Consider the following 19849-nt stretch of genomic DNA (forward strand, 5'->3'; position numbering starts at 1 on the left):
AGGGAAATGGCTGAAGCCTTCCCCTCATAGTGAGGAAGGTCAGAAACCACCTGAGAAACCTGACAAAAGACAGCCAAAACATACCTGGTCATATGAGTCTGGTAATTAATGGCCCTAAAGGACAAGGTGACAGCAGTGTAAACCTTTTTGCTCAACCTTTCCATGGCCCTACTATACTTATAAGAAGGCAACAGCTTGGTGGAAGGCAGCAACATGGATGGCTTGTCAGAAGAGAGAAGAAGGGCATTTGTAAAGAAATTTCCACTCCAAAAAAAAGGCAAAGGAAGACTGCTGAAGAAAAGGCATAGCAGTTGAGAGTCTTCACTACTGAGGGCAATCAAGTAGATGTTGTAGCGATAATTCCATTCCTCAAAACAGGGCTTACAAAGGAAGAAGGATGCACTGCACTGCGGAGGGGGTGGTGTAGGTGGAGTACTCATAGCCTTACTGGGGAGAATGCATCTCACAAACAGTTATTTGTTTGTGTCTTTCGGCTTTTTCTGGTTAGGGGTCACCACAGCGGAACTCCGCTTCGCTAATGATTGGCAGTAGATTTTTACGTGCTGGCTTGCCAGGCCTTACGCACAACCTTCAATGAAGGAACACCCATTTACGCATGTCGCCACACAGAAGACGCTCTGAGAATCAAATGGGCAACGTCTAACTGTGAGGCGACAACGCTACCACAGCACTACCACCACAGCACAAAAACAATAGCACATAGCATATGTTTAACATTTAACCAGTTAAAAATGACACACAGAATTCTATGTGAATCCAGCAGATGCCCACCCGTCTCTCATTTACTTGTAACATATATTCCTCTCAAATACCTAAGGTCTCAGATACTAAAACCTCCTAGAATTTGTCAAATCACAATCACTTTGGTGACTTTTTATACTCTGTTCATGTAACCAAGCTGTGGAATTCTACTCCTGCAGACCAAAGACGATTTCTGTACAATCTAAAAAACTGCCTAACTTCCCCTTGTTCCCATCCTTGCACCTGAATTTCATCTCCATCCATCTTATCCCTTACCTTTGTTCAGGCTAGTTTCTCCCTCTATAATTCAAACTCCTTTAACCATTATATTATCTATATTCTTAATCCTGTATTTAACTGTTAACATATACTGCCAACGTATTTATTTGCATCTTTCATTATTGATGCTTTCTATTTATGTATATATGTATTTTGCAACTGATTTGCAAAGCATTTAAGAATGTTCATGTAGTAGAGACAAATTTTTTGTTACCTCTATAACAGTGAAGCTTTTCTCCCAAGGCCTTCATTGAAAATGGTCTTTTAGCTCAGCTGGATTACTTTTGGTCAAATAATGGAAATACATATATTTTTTTTTTTGTCAGGAAACCAAACAGGCTGTGGACACCCTATCAAAAATTGACCAATTGAAGTGGGTCACCCTGCATGGGTTTTGAAGTAGCACATCAGTGAATGGTATGATGAGGAAAAGCTCTATTGTACTTAGTGTGGATGGTGTACCAATACCACATCAGTCTTATTGGTTGGCTGTACCTTACCATAAGCCAATCAACTTCCATCACTAAGAAGCCAACAAGGTATAGGCTGAGTAGTAGGAAAGCCCTAAGTCTTAACCAGTCTCTTCTCTTCTATGGAAGACAACATGAGGAAAGTTGGGTGGTCTAAGAAGCCAATATAGCCTGTCCTATGACTGTTAAAAATACTCATTCAATCCCTGTCAGCAAAGAGTGAGGGGAAGCAAACTCAAAGGAGGAAGGACATAACAAAGATTAGTTTTGCAATGTTAAACTCACCTGTTCAGATATATTAACATATATTAGCAATGGTGATGAAGGACAAAACATATGCTTTCTTGCAGTAGCAGTTTCCTGGGTTGATTTTTGACTCTCATATGAAAATACCATCTAAAGCTAACAAAGGAAAGACCTTCAGGAAAACAAAAAGGAAAGATGAAAATGTCATTTAATAGCTGATGGTGAACAAAGACTAAAAATGTAAGCTAAACCCATGGGAATAAAACAAAATAAAAAAACACCATGTCAGCCACACTTGCAGGTATTGCCTGTTTCAACTAGGAAATAGTACGAAGATTCAGCTGCCAGTTTCTCCTTGAGGGAATGAAGTGCACATGAACAAAAACTCACCATGAAAGCCACTAGGGGTTACCACCAATCCTTAACAATAAAATTTATACCTGGCTCAACACAAAAATGATGAGTATGCTACAGAATAAGGGATCCCATGTGGGCACTGTTGGAAATGGTATCTTAAAGGTCTGGCTTACAAGAAAAAATGCAATAACTGTGTCAGTGTGGACACTACAGGGTTCATATCAACCATCTCTTTAACAAAAAACACTTACTAGTCACATGAAAAATGCCTGATCAATTCACAGGTCTGTGACAAATCACAGCCAATAAGTTGGCACATGGAAGGAATCCAGTCATGCCCCAACTGGGTGTTTCTATAGTGTGACATCTTAGTTCATTCTTTGCCATCTAAAAGGGCCTATTAGAGCCAGCTTATTCAGTCTCAATAACCAATATTGCTAACATAGTCAAACCTACGGTGGACAGAAATCTTGTCTAGAGTAACCATCCCCCTTTCCTATTATTTATAAATACTTATTTGTCACACAACATAGGAAGTCATCACACACAAACAGCTCCTGTTATTCCATAAAAACAATCACCTAAAATGCATAAAAATTAAAAAATATTCAAGCTGGACATGGTCCTATGACTTGAAATAAGGACTTTACTTATTACTGAAGTGGCTTTTTTTCTGAAAACAGTGTCAGTTTATGGTGGTAACCCAGCCAATGTATTTCTTCATGGCAAATAAATGGGGAGGGCTACATCAGAAAGGGTATCCGGTGTAAAATTTTTGCCAGATGAAATATGCAGACAACAAGACAGATTCCCATACCAGATCAGTCAAGGCTCAGGTTAACAATGACCACCAACAGCGTGCTGGAGGAAATTGGGTTACTGTTTGCCAAAGGAGAAGAAGAGGGGGAAGGCATGTCTGGAGGCAGGAGTAGAGGAGGGAGGTTAGGAGTGTGGAAGTGAGGGTAAGAACTTTGAATACTGGCATTCTGACTCGTAAAGGGAGAGAATGAGCTGATATGATGGAGAAAAGAAAGACTGATATATTGTGCATGCAAGAGACCAGATGGAAGGGGAGTAAGGCCAGGTGTATCGGAAGTGGGTTCAAATTGTACTACCATACTGTGGATGGGAGCAGAAGTGGGGTAGGGGTTATTCTGAAGGAACAGTATGTCAAGAGTGTTTTGGAGGTGAAAAGAATGATGGATAGAGTGATATTTATGAAGCTGGAAACTGATGGCGTGATGATGAATGTTGTTAGTGCATATGCTCAGCAAGTTAGGTGTGCGATGTAGGAGAAAGAAAAATTTTGGAGCAAGTTGGATGAAGTAGTGGAGAGGGTACCCAAGGGGAGAGAGTTGTGATTGAAGCAGATTTTAATGGGCATATTTGTGAAGGGAACAGAGGGGATGAGGATGTGATGGGTAGATATGGTGCTAAGGAGAGGAATGTAGAAGGTCAGATGGTAGTGGATTTTGCAAAAAGGATGGACATGGTTGTGGTGAATACATATTTTAAGAAGACGGGGGAGCAAAGGCTGATGTACTAGAGTGGGGGAAGGTGCACACAGGTGGATTATATCCTATGCAGGAGGGCCAGTCTGAAGGACACTGTAGACTGCAAAGTGGTGACAGGGGAAAGTGTAGTTAGGCAGCATGGAATGTTGGGTCTACGGGATGACGTTGGCAATCAAGAAGAAGAAAAGAGTGAGGGCAGTGCCAAGGATCAAATGGTGGAAGCTGAAAAAAAGATGACTGTAAGGTGGAGTTCAGGGAAGAGTTGACAGGTATCGGGTGGCAGTGAAGAGTTACCAGGCAGCTGGGCAGCCACAGCGGAGGTGGTAAAGGAGACAGTGAGAAAGGTGCTTGGTGTGACATCTGGACAAAGGAAGGACAACAAGGAGACCTGGTGGTGGAATGAGGAAGTACAGGAGAGTATACAGAGGAAGAGGTTGGTGAATAAGACAGGACTACAAGGAGATGAGGTGTAGGGTGAAGAAAGAGTTGGCTAAGGATAAGATGTATGGCGAGTTGTATGACAGGTTGGACACTAGAGAGGGAGAAAAGGACCTGTACCGATTGGCTAGACAGAGGACCAAGCTGGGAAAGATGTGCAGCAGGTTAGGGCAATAAAGGATAATGAGGGAAACATACTCACAAGAAAGGAGTGTGTGTGTTGAGCAGATGAAAAAAGTACTTTGAGGGGCTGATGAATGAAGAGAATGAGAGAGATACAGAGAGAGAAGTTTGGATGATGTGGGGACAGTGAATCAGGAAGTGCAATGGATTAGCAAGGAGGAAATAAGGACAGCTATGAAAAGGATAAAGAAGGGAAAGGCTGTTGGTCCAGATGACATACCTGTGGAAGCATGGAGAGGTTTAGGAGAGATGACAGTGGAGTTTTTAACCAAATTGTTTAACAAAATCTTGGAAAGTGATAGGATGCCTGGGGGGTGAAGAAGTGTATTGGGACCAATTTTTAAGAATAAGGGTGATGTGCAGTGTATAAAATTTATCAGCCACAGCATGAAGTTATGGGAAAGAGTAGTGGAAGCTTGGTTAAAAAGGGAGGTGATGATTAGTGAGCAGGAGTATGGTTTTATGCCAGAAAACAGCACTACAGATGCAATGCTTGCTCTGAACATGTTAATGAGTATAGAAAAGGTTCAAAAGGAGTTGCATTGTGTCTTTGTGAACTTAGAGAAAGCATTTGACAGGGTGCCTAGAGAGGAGTTGTGGTACTGTATGAGGAAGTCGGGACTGGCAGAGAAGTATGTTAGAGTGGTACAGAATATGTACAATGGCAGTGTGACAGTGGTGAGGTCTGCGGTAGGAGTGACGGATGTGTCCAAGGTGAAGGTGGGATTAAATTAAGGATCTGAACCCTTTCTTATTTACAATGGTGATGGACAGGTCAACAGACAAGATCAGACAGGAGTCGCCATGGACTATGATGTCTGTGGATGATATTGTGATCGGTAGTGAGAGTAGGTAACAGGTTGAGGAGACTCTGGAGAGGTGGAGATGTGCTCTAGAGAAGAGAGGAATGAAGGTCAGCAGGCTAAGATGGAATATGTGTGTGTGAATGAAAGGGAAGACAGAGGAATAGTGAGGATGCAGGAAGTAGAGCTGGCAAAAGTGAATGAGTTTAAATACTTGGGATCAACAGTTCATAGTAATGGTGAGTGGGGAAGACAAGTGAAGAAGAGAGTGCAGGTAAGGTGGAGTGAGTGTTTTGTGACAGATGGGTGCCAGTAAGAGTGAAAGGGAAGGTTTACAAGATGGTAGTGAGACCAAATATGTTATATGGTTTGGAGATGGTGGCAGTAATGAAAAGACAGGAGTCAGAGCTGGAGCGGGCAGAGTTAAAGATGTTAAGATTTGCATTGGGTGTGACAAGGATGGACAGGATTAGAAATGAGTATGTTCGAGGGTCAGCTCAAGTTGGGATGGCTTGGAGACAAAGGCAGAAAGGTGAGATTACACTAGTTTAGACATGCTGAAGAAGGATGCTGGGTATATTGGGAGAAGGATTCTAAGGATGGAGCTTCCAGGTAAGAGAAAAAAAGGAAAGCCTGAGATAAGGTTTATAGATGTGGTGAGAGAGGACATGCAGGTGGTTGGTATGATAGACCAAGATGCAGAGGGCAGGAAAAAATGGAAACAGATGATTTGGTACACAGGTTGACACCTAGGTACACAGGTTGACAACAATCTCACATTCAACAATCATGTAGCAGCAGTGGTCAGAAAAGATTTTTACTTGGTTCACCTCATGAGTAAAGGATTGCATCCAAAAAAGGACATTATTACCTCTCTGTACACCTTCCTCATTTGGTCAATAATGGAGTATAATGCCTCGTTTGGTATGTACCTCTCCAAACACCTGCACCAACTGGAAAGGCCACAGAAATACTTCACAAAGAGAATCCATGGCCTCAACACCTGTCCTATGTGGACAGGCTCAAATCACTATCACTCTACTCGGTATCACACAGATTGCTCAGAGGTGATCGGTGTCTCGCCTACATGGCAGTCGCCGACCCCGCCCTAATAGAGATGCTCCATATCTGTAAGTCTAACTCCTCACTCATTACCCGATCAATAGACCTAAATGTAATATGCAACATTAACAAAACCTGCTGGAGAGACAGGCTGTCCCATCTCTGGAATAGACTTTCCATACACGTCAAACAGAGTAACTTGCTGACCCTCTTCATGCGCAACCTTGATGAGTGAATAGGAAACCACAAATTAGTTCCAGGGGTTCCACCTCTGTCCTTCATGACAGTGGCGACAGGTGCTGACTAAGGTTTCTTTTCTGGGGATAAACTCTTGTCTAGGCTTGTAACAGCCCCAGGGCCATTAGCCTAGCAATATCCTATGATCTGCTGTTGTGACCCCTAATGGGAGCACACAAAAGAAAAAGGAAGAAGTGTCAGTTTATGGTGGTAACTGATAATGCTCACAGATTTTACAGAGAATATGCCTTTGGAAGTTTATCTACAACATGGTGCCAACAATTTTTCTGGGTTTTCTGTGGTAACGGTAGAGTTTATGAAGTTGCATTTTCCAAATCAGCATAGAGGAAACAGTAGGCAAACAGTGTATTTCAAATATTATAAAGATTATGTTACATATCTGGTTCTGACTTCTTCAGGGAAATCTTTTGCTTTCAAATTAGTAACTGGTTTTCTGTAGGGATTTTTGTAGGGTAAAATATTTGGTTCTGTCTCACTGCAGAACAGGTTGTCATGTTGGAACATTTACAAAAAAACAGTTACATCTTGTAAACTTCCTTCTGAATACCGAGTGGAACTGACTACTAAAAAGACAGTGAAATCTCTGGCGGTGAATAAAACAAAGGTGCACACACACACAAAACACAAAACACCACACACACAGACACACACACTCAAAAAACACCACACACAACTCCACACACAACTCCACACACAACTCCACACACAACTCCACACACAACTCCACACACAACTCCACACACAACTCCACACACAACTCCACACACAACTCCACACACAACTCCACACTCACACTCACACTCACACACCAGTAAAATGCTACAAGACGTCTAACCTGGTCAGTTTTTGTTGACTGTATTACGCACAGAATCTACTAAGAAAATGCACAAAGACGCAAAATAGTACTGTAGGTTCTTCATAGACAAAGTGGTCAAGACACACAGTCTGTTACTCCTAGGGAAGATGATTCAGATGTCAACTAGATTCCATCCTGTTTTTTAACTGTTTGCATTGGGTGGGGTAAAGACATCAGTTAAATACACACACACACACACACACATATATATATATATATATATATATATATATATATATATATATATAGATATATATATATATAAAATCCCCCCTCCCTGTAGCTGACAATCACTGCCACTGACTCCTCTCCTCAGTTACTAAGCCTACCATACCTGTCTTAACCTTCTCCGGGCTCACTCTTACCCCTTATGGGTTTGATATGGAGATTGAGAATGTTGGTACAGCATCATACTACTGCCAGGGACTGTGCCCTAAACTGGCACTGCCACCCTGAGACAGCTTTGCAACCTCCTAAGTAGTAGACCAGCATTCCCAGTGCAGCAGTAGGTAGAACATGTGCTTGGGTGCAGAAGGCTGTGTGTTCTATTCCTATACCATGTACTTTGGTTAGATTTCCAGTACTGACACCTCAGTACAACATAAGGGGGTACTGCACACCTGAGTGTACCATCCTTCAAATAAGATGTTAAAGAAAGGCCCCCCATCTATCTGAGCTGGCAGCAGCTCAGGAAGAAAGCCCCCCCCCCCCATCTATCTGAGCTGGCAGCAGCACAGGTGGATATAAAAGATTCCAGGGCATGTATCTAAAGGAGTATGGATTGCTTTATTCACATTAATCATACCATTTACATTATATACAAAAATGTACATCATATACACTATTCAGAACATCTACATTTGCAATCTCATATTCACATTTTTCTCACTTTATATGACATATTAAAAGAAACAACTTTAACAAAAATAAATAAAATTTTCACATGCCAAATCCAAGAAACTCAATACCTTTACCTACACCATGCCATTCTCCCTAAGCATCCATTTATTTCTTTCAGTACATTTTCATCTTCAGTATTTTATTATAAAATACACTTCCACATCTCATTTTCCATGACATCCATATTGCAATAAGAAATCTTATCCCATTTTCAGTTTCTCTTTTCTTTTCCTTTCCATACTTACAATATATCACTTCTATGTTTTTTTTCCAATCCTTTCCATTTATACTAGTTTCACAAAATGCTAACCTTTTATACAATTGATAAAAATGTTCTGAAGTTTCCTCGACATTGCATTCTTACACTTTCTCTCTCCCAATACTTTATATTTCATATTATTTTTGACATGTAATTTATGCAAAATTAACCTCCACAAAACTGACTTGCTTTACAAAAAGTTTTACATTTTTTCTTTCTTTCACACAAACTGCTTGTCTTACATCATCCCTTAAGTCTCTCCAAGGATATATTAGTGTTTTCCCACTCTATTTTTTTACCGTTCCTTCCTTTTGTTGCCAGATTTTCCAGAACATCAGCTTATTCCATCTTTTCTATTTTATCTTTTCTTCTTTTTTATCATAATGGCTTTATCTCATACTCGGCATTTCTCCCACCATATTTTTTCTGCTTCATTTACTTTTTTAATTATCCTGAAATAATGCATAGATGCGAAGTATACAGCTGGGTTTTTCAAATGTAACCCTCCTCCTTTTCTAATATATGTCTCTTCTAACAGGATCAGTCTGGTCACCCAAATAAATCTGAAACCACACATCCATTATTTATTTTTCCATGTTACTAGGAAAACATAGTAACTTAATTTCACTAATGTGTAGGTATTTAACATAAGCTTTTTATACAGGATCATAACAATTACTAGGCTAATGGCCCAAATCAGCCTTTTTAAGCAAAGCCATTCTATTCAAATGCAGTGGACTTTTTTGCATCCCACATGTTGTCTCTAGAGCATGTATATGTATGTATGTATGTATGTATGTATATATATATATATATATATATATATATATATATATATATATATATATATATATATATATATATATATATATATCAGGCTGCTCTTGAGTAAGTGTAGGGAAAAACGTTTCACATGAATTGAAGCCAGGTCCAGAGAATGGGCAGTCTCAGACGCATACTATTGCTCCGATGTCTTATTTATGTTGCAGGTGAAGTTGAGGTCCTTAGATTTAGAGTTTCTGATGCCATTTGTTTTTATGAATGTGCAGGTCCAATAAAGTTGCATCAAAAAATGCTTTGTAGGTCAGGAATAAATCACCTCTTAGTATTCTGTAGCAGACAGAGTATACGAGTGTAAGAACCTGGCTTTGAGGTGGTCCACATAGAACATGCTGACTTCACCATGTATTCTTGTTGTGAGGAATTGCTGCAGGTGCTCTATTTGTTGCATATCCCTGATCAGGTGCATACCGAAGGGGGCATTCTACTCAATGACTGGTCTCATTAGGGCTGAGTGCAATTGAGTACAATCGAACAATGACATCTTTGGATCTGGATGCCACATCCTTGCTTATGAGTTGCATAACATAGAAACATTTCTTTACTACATTAGACATATTGGAGTAAAAGGCCAAGTCACAGCCTACTTATGCTACCAAATCCCTGACATTTACCCTTAGAGGTATATAATCAATGTAGTAATTTGCAGAGGTGGCTGTCTTTCTTGCGCAAGACTACTACGTACCACTTGTCGCTGATTTTTAGACTGCGACCCTGGCAACAGTGTTTAGGCTGTTCAGGCTTTTTACAGGGCAATTTGTATCACTGGGAGGTTCCATAACTGCACCTAGTTTAACAGTCATCTGCTAGAGGCCTCTGCTGTTAGCCTCGACTTCAGAGAAGTAGATGTCAAAGAGGAGTGGCCCCAGCACTGAGCTCAGAGGGACCCTCTTACAGACTTGCCATTTAGTAGAGGTTTATTGCCTTACCCTAACATCGTGGGTCCAATCTGTGAATCAGGATTAGGTGGCGTTCCAAGCTTTTATTTGAAAGGAGACAGCTTTGTGATCTGACCTGATCACTTAGGATGTTATACCTGGGGGTGGGGGGTAAAAGTTTCTCTATGTTTGTAAAGACAAGGGCAAGGATGTTTGCACTCCTAGTGAGTGTATTCACTAGCTGGTCCAGGGCATTCATTTTGACAACGTCTGGGAATCTTTGGGCCTACATGTTTGGGGTTGTGTATTTTTCCCTTTTATAGATGGGTAGTTGAAGTCACCCATGAGTGTGGTGTTGGGTAGAATGGATAGTGACTTTAGTTACTTTAAGGAAGCAGTGTGGGCTGTATATGTAGAAGCTCAAAGGTGTCATACTGCTTGACCAACCATGTGTTGTTATTGTTTTTCATGTAAATTAAGACAACTCCACCTTTTGTCCCATTCTGTTCAGTAGCAGGTGTAAATGTGTGTAAAGCACTATATCCTTGCACTTCTAGGGTGTTCTCCACTGCTTTAAAGCATGTCTCAGTAACTGCACAGACTCAATATTCTCAAGGATGACAAGAGCTTGCACGGAGTGGAAATTTGTTTGTTAGACTCCTGACACTATGTAGCATAATGTTTAGATTATCAGGGGGTGAGTTTAGCTATGCTGGATTGTTTATCAGGTTGACAATATGTAAAAAGGCAGTATGAGAGTGAATGACACATTAACCGATATTATGAAGCCTAGAGGGAACAGGTGCAGACCATTTCTAGTGAAGCAAAGTGATTTGTCAAACATATCCATTCCAGGCTGACAAATATTGTACACCCTTCAAATGACACCAAAAACTAAGCCAATTGTTGAAGTCAATTATTTTCTATCCATATTGAGGCATCATCCTTGGAGAAGGTAATATCTTGTTCAGTGCAGTTTTGTACCGGCCTGGGACACACAGTACGAGAGAGGTCTATCATGTCTCTCATCATATAGTGCAGGAAAAGTACATCTTAGGTCATTTACACCTACACGGACTGAGCTACGCTGTTATGTGTGGTTCAGTGACCTGAGTGCATGCATAATGTGGTGAATCCTGGCCCCCTGATAGGCAACTGACTGTGAGCCTCTCTGTTCAGCTTTGTGAACAGGACATCTTTGCGTTTCATAACAGTTTCCTATAAACAAGATATTATGGACTTAGATGTTGAGACACTGAGATGAGTCTGAAAGTGTCTTGGTGAATGTTGCAGTAGTGTGTTTTCCGAGGCATATGTGGGTCTATATGTTTGTCTCCAAACCAAAAAAACAACTCAGCAGTAGCCACCACCAAATTATGAAACTCTCTAAGGATTTAATAACAACAGTATAGCACTTTCATCTGAACATCTCAAGACTCCACCAAAACTAGTAAAAACATGATATGAAGTGAATTACATTGCAAAAACTATTGTTTTGTCTTTATTCATATCTTTATAAAAATTATATCCCAGTCCATCCAGACAGTGCAGAGTTTTTTCCTTTCCTTATTACTTCTTGTAATTCTTTCACATCAGTCTCCTTTTCTAACTCCTTTTTATATAACTTTACATATACTTTCTATACTTCCTCTAGAAAAAAAATTCCTTTTTATGCATCTCATAAACAGAATTATCAACTATTTTTTTATAATTTCTTCTTGTGTGTATAAAATAACCCCTTCATCACCATATACTGCATCCAGTTTTCCTTGACTTACTTTAACTTGTTTTCCTAAGCATGGAATTTTTGTCTAAAGTAACAATAATAATTATATGAAAAAAGAAGAAAAAGTTAGATTATCTTTCTATTTCATATACCATTTTATTTCCATTTCTACCTCAATTTCAGACTTACTCAGTATTTCTGAATATTGACTATTTTTTCTTTGTTTTCTTTCAACAGCTAAATAAATCCTTTTATAATTTATTTTATATACAACTCACCAATATGTCCAGTTCCCATACTATTCTCTCATTGTCATATGCTCATTAAACAATTTTTCTCTTTCTAGCACTAATCTATTAAAATCTCCTTTTAGTCTTTTTGTTCCTTTTCCTTCTTTAATAATATTTTCATTATCGCCTACTAAGGCCTCTATTGCTTTATGATCAGAACAATCTGCAGTTTTCGCACCTCTCATTATTTCTTTCATATCTTTTTACAATAAAACATTGTCTACATTTTTTCTAAATATCCTTATTTTATAATAAGTTTGTTTTCTTTTTCTACCAATAATTCACTACATTTTATAACTTTTTTCATAATTTTAATACCCTGATTTTTTTTCTTTTTTTTTCATTAAATTGCAATTATAATCTATCATAATAATTGTCCAACCATAACAATAACCTTTTCTTCAAACACTTTTTCCTAACCTGCATATTTGTGTATTCATAAATAGCACACAATCTTACTTTTATTTCCCTTCTTATGTCATATACTATCCACCTTCCTGGTATAACTAGTCTTGTTGTCCTTTACTTATTACCTGTTCACTTTTTATCATAACTGCCAGTTATCAGCACCTTTCATTACCCACTGATTAGAATATTTACTTCCCCCTACTGCTCTAATTTTTCTCTTGTTTCTTTTCCAATGCATCTTGTATTTAACACATCATGCCCATGCTTATTCTTTTACACCATTCCACTACTGTCAGGACCCAACGTCATTTCTAGAAGTGTTTACACCTACTGCTAACACCGAAAAATGATTTCTTTCCTTTGTTTGCATTCTGAGTGGTTCCAAGTTTTACTTGTCTTGTAATTAGTTTCACTTTCCCCAATTGATTTTACCTGCTCCTGCTTATTATCTACGCTTGTCTCTATACGTCCAGTCTTCCCCCTTATTTTTGCTTAGTGCGTCATAATTATTTTCCATTAGTTTTCCAGTCTTCAAACACTGCTTCTCTCTTCTGGGTCCCCCTTTTCTCCTACTTGGCTGTACCATATTTCTCTTTGTGTAAAAAAAAAAAAAAAAAAAAACACTTGTTTCTTCATCTAGCTTTTCATCCCATAACAAGGGACACTTACTGAAAACTGCTCCATGTCCCTAAACGACCTATACTTAGGTACGCCTGTTTCTCCATATCTTTTCCATCTCTTGTTTTGCATTCTTGCACTAAGTAGTCCTCCACACTACTATAAAACCAAGCTTTTGGCTGTCCTCATTATCTTCCTGTTTTACCACTCACATTTTATGTTTGAAACATGCTTAAGATCCCCTTCACATACCCACATTTCTAATCTGCCTGACAATCAATTTCTTTCATCAACTTTTTTTTTTTTTTTTTTATTTCATGCACACTATTAAATTCAGATAGAGCTTTCAGATCAGTCTCTTCAGATTCTGAGGCTCTAAACTGAACATTCATTTTCTTCCTCAGCTGCAGACCTAAATTCTGAAAAATATATTATTTCCATGGTGGAGTCATCCTTTTAGGTTCATAGGTTCATACTAGGCTATCTGCCCTAGGGCATTTATAAGCCTAGCCAGAATGTGTTTGGCTTTCACCACCCATTTTAAATTTATTTTGCCATGCCTTTTTCGTATTTGGTATACTGTGCTCTGCAGTAACACAACACAGAAGTGATACCCGGGTAATGACCCTCCATCCACCCCATCATCAAGATTCCTCTTGAAGAGTCAATGAGGACTCTGCCTAACCTGGACTGGGGATTTTATTCCAGAGTGAGTGAGCCTCTGGGTTATGTGAATCTGTCCCTCCAGCATGTCCTATTTATTTGCTGGTTCAAGTCTCTCGGTGCTGATGCCTGTGATGGGATTCAATTTTCTGAGGCATGTCCATTAATTCCAGTCAGACATGGCTTTTGGTTATCGCACTTATGCAGGCGGCTGGAACAGAGGCGGTACATGTATGCTGTGGAGAGCTGGAGTTTCTTTAACCCGGACATGGCATCCTGTTTTGAGCCCTGATCCTTCTGGTCCTGTTGGTGTAGTTTTTTCAGTTGCTGCAGGTGTCTGGGTGTCTGGTAGGTACATCCATTGTACAGCAATTATGGGGCTATGGGCTGATTGTAAGATGAGAGGCAGGTCCCCGCCCCTAGATAGATGGAATCCCTTCGCTTTAGGTGTGGGCTATATAAAATATTTTCTACCACTTTGGCCCACTGGTTGTCAAATGAGAGATTGTTATCAACTCGGGTCCTCAGGTCTTAATTACTTCTTCTTATACTTAGTATTGTGGTTATTTTGTGGGTGGTTGTTTTTGTTTTGTTTGGATGACCAATACACTTTTTTTATTTTTTTGGCATTTAGCTTGAGGCCATAGCTCCTGTTTCTGTTGTCTGTTTTTATGAGGCCCTTGTGGAGGATGAGTGTGGACTGGAGAGAGTCGATTATGGCACCAGTTCGCATCATCACCGAAGCCCTGCGCAGTGCTCCTCCGCCTGTGGCTCCCTCCTCGAAATATACACGAAGAGGTCCCAGGTTGACAGCCTTGACACCTCAGGGGGTTTTGGTGGGGGACATCTGACATGGCTCTGTAATTCTAACCATGTGGGTTCTGTCCTGAGCCAATTTGCAATCCATCTAGTGACATAGGGGTATTATTTTTAAGTGAGAGCTTATCTATAATGCCCAGTGGGGTATTGTATCGAGGCTTTTGGCTGCGAGGACCAGGTGGACCACCTTCGTGGCCCCTAGTCAATGGCCTTGGTGACTGTTTCAACTTAAGACCAGAGGCAGGAGGCAATGCCATAAAACCTTAACAAAGCCGAACTGGGTAGGCCCCAGTGTCCTTGGGTCCCCCCTATATGAGTTATTGGGTCCACCATCATCCTTTCCTTGAGCTATTCGACCCAGCCTAGTTAAGTGATACTTTGTAGTTTCCGGATCCGCAGATTTCCACCTTTATGGAGAGACTGACCTGTTAGCACCACCACTCTTTGAGCACACATTGTGTGTAAAGGCTAGTATGAACAGTAGTTTTTATGTTTTTGTTTAGCTCTTATTGGGTGTGGGTTTATGTGCTTGACTGGACCCGGTCCTGGTCCCATTGTGTGTTTTGCTTTGGCTCTTACCTGAGCATCTGAGATGTCAGGATGTCGGGGGCAACACTGCTGATATTTGATATTTTGCCTTTGGTGGGGGGGTTTGCACTGTCTGCCTGTCAGCTGGGATGTTGGCAATGTCTGTGGGTTTTGTGTATTTTTGGACTAATTTCTGAGCATATCTGGGAATTACCCAGATTTACTTAATAGGTTCTAAAAGAAAGCAAGAAGCCTTGCTCCCAATTGTGCAATTTTTCTCTTTTTTCTCTCAAGCATTTTTTAGACAATTTTATCTTTTGCTAATACTGATGCTTGATGCCTTCCCTTTTACCTTCCTTGCCTCTTCATTTAGTAGCTTCCTCCTTCTTTTGCAGTAGCTTGTTCTATTTGTTGTATGGCTGGGGTCTGAGGTCCGCAGGATCTCTGTTTTTGAGATTGGTTTTTGGTGGTTTTATTTGGATCCATGATGGATGCATTCCCTGAAGGTGTTCACAGAATGTTTATAAAGGAAGTCTGCATCGAGGTTTTCATTTCCCGGGCTTTGGGGGCTGAACACCATGTTTTCAGTTTTTTGTGTGAAATTGGTTTGATTTTTTTTTCACTTTTTTTTTACAGGGGTTTTCGGGATCGGTGAATATCCAGGTGTGTTTATATGGTGAGGTCTTAGTCTTGAGGGTTGAGATACTGGTCTGGTCTGGAGCATAGAGTCCCCATGTTGGTGATGATCATGATATGTATGTTTTCCCCTCTTGTGGGAGTGGTAACAAAGTGTGCTTTTGAGTTTGTTTTCCCAAAATTCTAGGAACCTTTGGGCTTGGGCTAAATAGCCTGAGTAATGCTCCCAGTCTATGTTTGGGTCTCCCAATATATTAATTGTTGGGAGAGACCTTCCATATTTCTGAAATGTTCCTGAGAAGGCGAGAGAGTGGGGTCCTGGGGGTGGGGGGGAGTGGGGTCTGGAAAGGCTATAAACTGGAAGTTAGTTGAAGTTGGATGTTGGATGATGCTATGATGGGTGCCAATTGCTTTGCTTTGGTGCACACATCTTGGATGGTGGTATCTTTGATCCTTAATATTCTCCCCTCCTTTTTGAGGCCGGTCCAAGTTGGTATGAGAGCATGGTATGAGGTATAACCTGGTAGTAGTACTGGGGCAGGTTTCTGCCCTGAAGCAGGTTTTGTGCAGTGGCATGCTAAGGAGAGTTTCCAAAAGGAGGAGAGGAGTTTAGAACATCTTTTGAGTTGAGCTTCTGGTGTTGGTAGCATTACCTTCCAGTTTTATTATTTGTTGTTGACTTTTGGAGGTGGGGTGTCTTTTTGAACCTGCATAAAAGGGGGCACTATGGGGGTAGCCAATAAAGTTGCCAACCCATCAAAAGCCCAGGGTGACGGGTCGCAAGCACATCCTACGCTAAGGAGCATATCATGCTGAGCTGATCATATCCCTACATGACACATTAAATCACACTGAATGACACCAGTTCTTAAACCAATTTGAGAAATTGATCATCTTGTCTTCTCAAGATTGTACTCTTCAAGGTGGTGAAATTGGAGTACCATCTCCAGGTGCTCATTCATACGGCCCTGGGAGTATGTCTCAGGGCTCGCCCATGTCTCTTTTCATCACCAGCATGGCCAGGGAGATGACCTCACCAGCATGGACACCAGCTGGTCATGTGCGGCCTTGATGCTTGTGACATGGGCTGCTCACCTGAGCCCTTGTCTTGTTCCAGCCTGGTGGCGGAGACGCTGTGCTGCTAACCCGATTGTTCAGCTATTACAAGTGTATCAGGTGTGTGTGTTTGGCGTGTATCACCTGTGTGTAAGTGGGGTGTGAGTGTTGTTGTTTATCGCTTACCCTGTTGTTTTGTTGTTTTGGTTGTGCTTTGGCTTCCAGGAAACAAGCTTAAATTGTTTTAGTTTTTTTAATTTTTTTTTCTGTTTCCCAGATGCTCTCTTTGTACACACAAACTTCTCTAATAAAGCAAACGTTTCAAATGTTACCTTAAAAAATCAGTGATCTGATATTTTGCATTTTAATCCACAATAGCATAATTATACTGTCAAGTTCTTTATATCAGCCTCTGTTTTCTTTATCCTTGATTTCAGTCCTTACCACTGGCCATTTTCTTATACTCTGCAGGTAGTTCTCCTTCCTCTATTTTTCTGCCTTTTTATAGGTTCATAGGTAAGTACCAGTCTAGTTGCCCTTCCAAGCCAGTTGAGGCCTAGCCAGTTTTCCTTTTTGTGCTTGAAATAATCTATCACATTGGTTGTAGATTGGCCTTACCCATCCCATGGCTGATAAACAAGTTACGTACTCACTATAAAGATGCATCTGTGCTGTCTGTTTTCATCAGATCTGACCTTGGATTCAACTTTGGTCACTTCAGACTTAGGATCCATAGCTCAAGCTCCTCTTCCTATTAACCATAATCCTCTCCAAACCCTGTATTACCTAACAGGTCGAGTTTGTACCCTCAGTCATAGAGATCCAAAGGACTGAATAACACAGTATTCATACAGGGAAAAAGAGACAGTTATCAAAGATATCAGAATCAAGATCTTGAAATAAAAAGGGGGAAAGCCCAAGACAGAATAGCCCTCAGGTCATGCTAGAGAGCCATATATACATCTTCCATAAATGGAAGGGAGAATGGAGGGATAGAGGTTGAGGAAGGATGAAAATAGACACAGATGCATCATTATGGTGAGTACAAAACTTTTATATGTGATGGTGTCTTTTTCATTAATTCCTCAACCAATGGGAAAGAAAGTGGATGAACCTTGGGTTGTCTTTTCATGAAAAAATATTCCAAAGGATGACAAACCCAAATGCCGCCCTGTCCCTTGAAACAATGTTTAACTTGCAATGAGCAATAAAGGTATTAACACTAGACCAAGTGGCAGCCACATAAATATCATACTTGAAGTTCTTGATAAGAAAGCAGAAGTAGAAACAGACCTTGTGGAATGAGCCCTTGGAGGTGTTTGTTAGGTCAAACCCTTTTCCTTGTAGACATGAGAAATACAATCAGTGGCCAATCTAGCTAAGGTTACTTTAAAAACAGTGACCCAATTTTGCCTTTAAAAAGGAAACAACTGGTCAGATTTTCTGAAATCTTCAGTTTTATGGAAGTAGAATACGAGATGTTTATGTACATCCAACAAATGAAGCATATATCTCTCTTTGTTAGAGAATTTTGGAAAAAAAGACAGGCAAATTAATGGACTGATTAAGCACATTCTCTAAGGCTACTTTGGTAAAAAGAAAGTGTTGGTTCAAAAATAAACTTGGTCTTTATGAAAAATTAAGTAAGGCTGTTGACAAGATAGCACCTGGAGTTCAGATACTCACCTGGTTGATGTAATAGCAACTAGAAAAATAGCTTTCCCAAGATAAATACTTTAAATCTACTTTAGCCACTGGTTCAAAGTGAGATTGTGGTAGGGCCTATAAAAGCACTGTAAGGTCACAAGGAGGACTAGGGTCCTTAATTGGTCATCTGACTAGAAATGTACCTTTAAGAAATGCTTTGCACAGCTTGAGACATGCCAGTGAGGAATGTGATTTTTGCCAATATGAAAACTGGAAATAGCAGCTAACTTCACCTTGACTGTAGAATAGCTTACTCCCTCATGGAAAATTGAAACAAGAAAATTTCGAACAGCTGGAACAGGCTGAACAAGGCTCTCTCATGAGCTTAAATAGAAAGCCTTTTCCATTTGCTCTTGTGTATCTTCCTGTTTGGGAGGAGTGAGAATGTGTATAACTGGAGAAGAAAGCCTGGACTGTATAGCCATCACTGAAAGTGGAGAAGCTGTGTGGTGACCTTGAGGGCTTGGATGTCTGGATGAGGCAGTCTGGACAGGTGAGACAGGAGATCTGGAGAGAGATCCAGTACCCAAACAGGGCAGATTAAATAAGGCCAAAGTAAGTGAAACCACACTTTTGAGGCCAAAATGGAGTGGGGAGGATTACTGTGCTTTTCTGTTGACATGCTTTCTGTAGAAACTTTGGAATAAGGAGGGGGCAGGTGGATAATCATAGAGGAGCCCAGGGGCCAGTAATGGATCGCAAAATATCTCAGTGGCTCCTACTCTGGGGGGATTAGGTAAAACAACCTGCTACATTTGGAGTTGTGGGGAAGAGGCAAAAAGACTGCACCATGGTTGATCCCAATGACAAAATATTAGCTTTGCTACTGACAGACTGAGAGACCACTCATGAGGCAATAGAATAAAGCTGCTCAGTCTGTCCACTAATATGTTGGACTTCCCTGGAATGTGTACTGTTATTAGAGACTGTAAGAGCTTGCCCACTGCCACACATCATTGCTTCTAGCCAAAAGGTATAGAAGCAGGTTCACCCATTTGTTGATGCCCCAGGCTACCAATATGATGTCTGTCTGTATAACAATCATTCCCAGAGGAAAAACACCCTGGAAGACCTGCAACAGTAGGAGGACTGCTCTTATCTCTAGAGAGCTGATGTGCAGACTGGCCTCTGTGGGGGATCACAGGCCTTAAACAGTCTATCCCAAGTACTGCCTCCACACCCCAGATGGGAAATGTCCATGGTCAACAAGGCCATGGGCAAGGGTGGAACAAACATGCAGCCCTGAGGAACTTCTGGAGTGTGGATCCACCACACTACATGTTCCTTCCAAAT

General features: G+C 40.6%; 1 protein-coding gene across 2 annotated transcripts in view; it reads right to left on the reverse strand.

The window, feature by feature from the left end:
* The window catches only part of LOC122801105 (major facilitator superfamily domain-containing protein 8-like), a 1359614-nt gene that overhangs the window by 856573 nt on the left and 483192 nt on the right, over window positions 1–19849 (reverse strand). The gene's annotated exons all lie outside the window — the stretch shown is intronic.

Source organism: Protopterus annectens, chromosome 4.part1 (genome assembly GCF_019279795.1).
Source record: "Protopterus annectens isolate FY-2018-M chromosome 4.part1, PAN1.0, whole genome shotgun sequence".
Taxonomy (NCBI): domain Eukaryota; kingdom Metazoa; phylum Chordata; order Ceratodontiformes; family Protopteridae; genus Protopterus; species Protopterus annectens.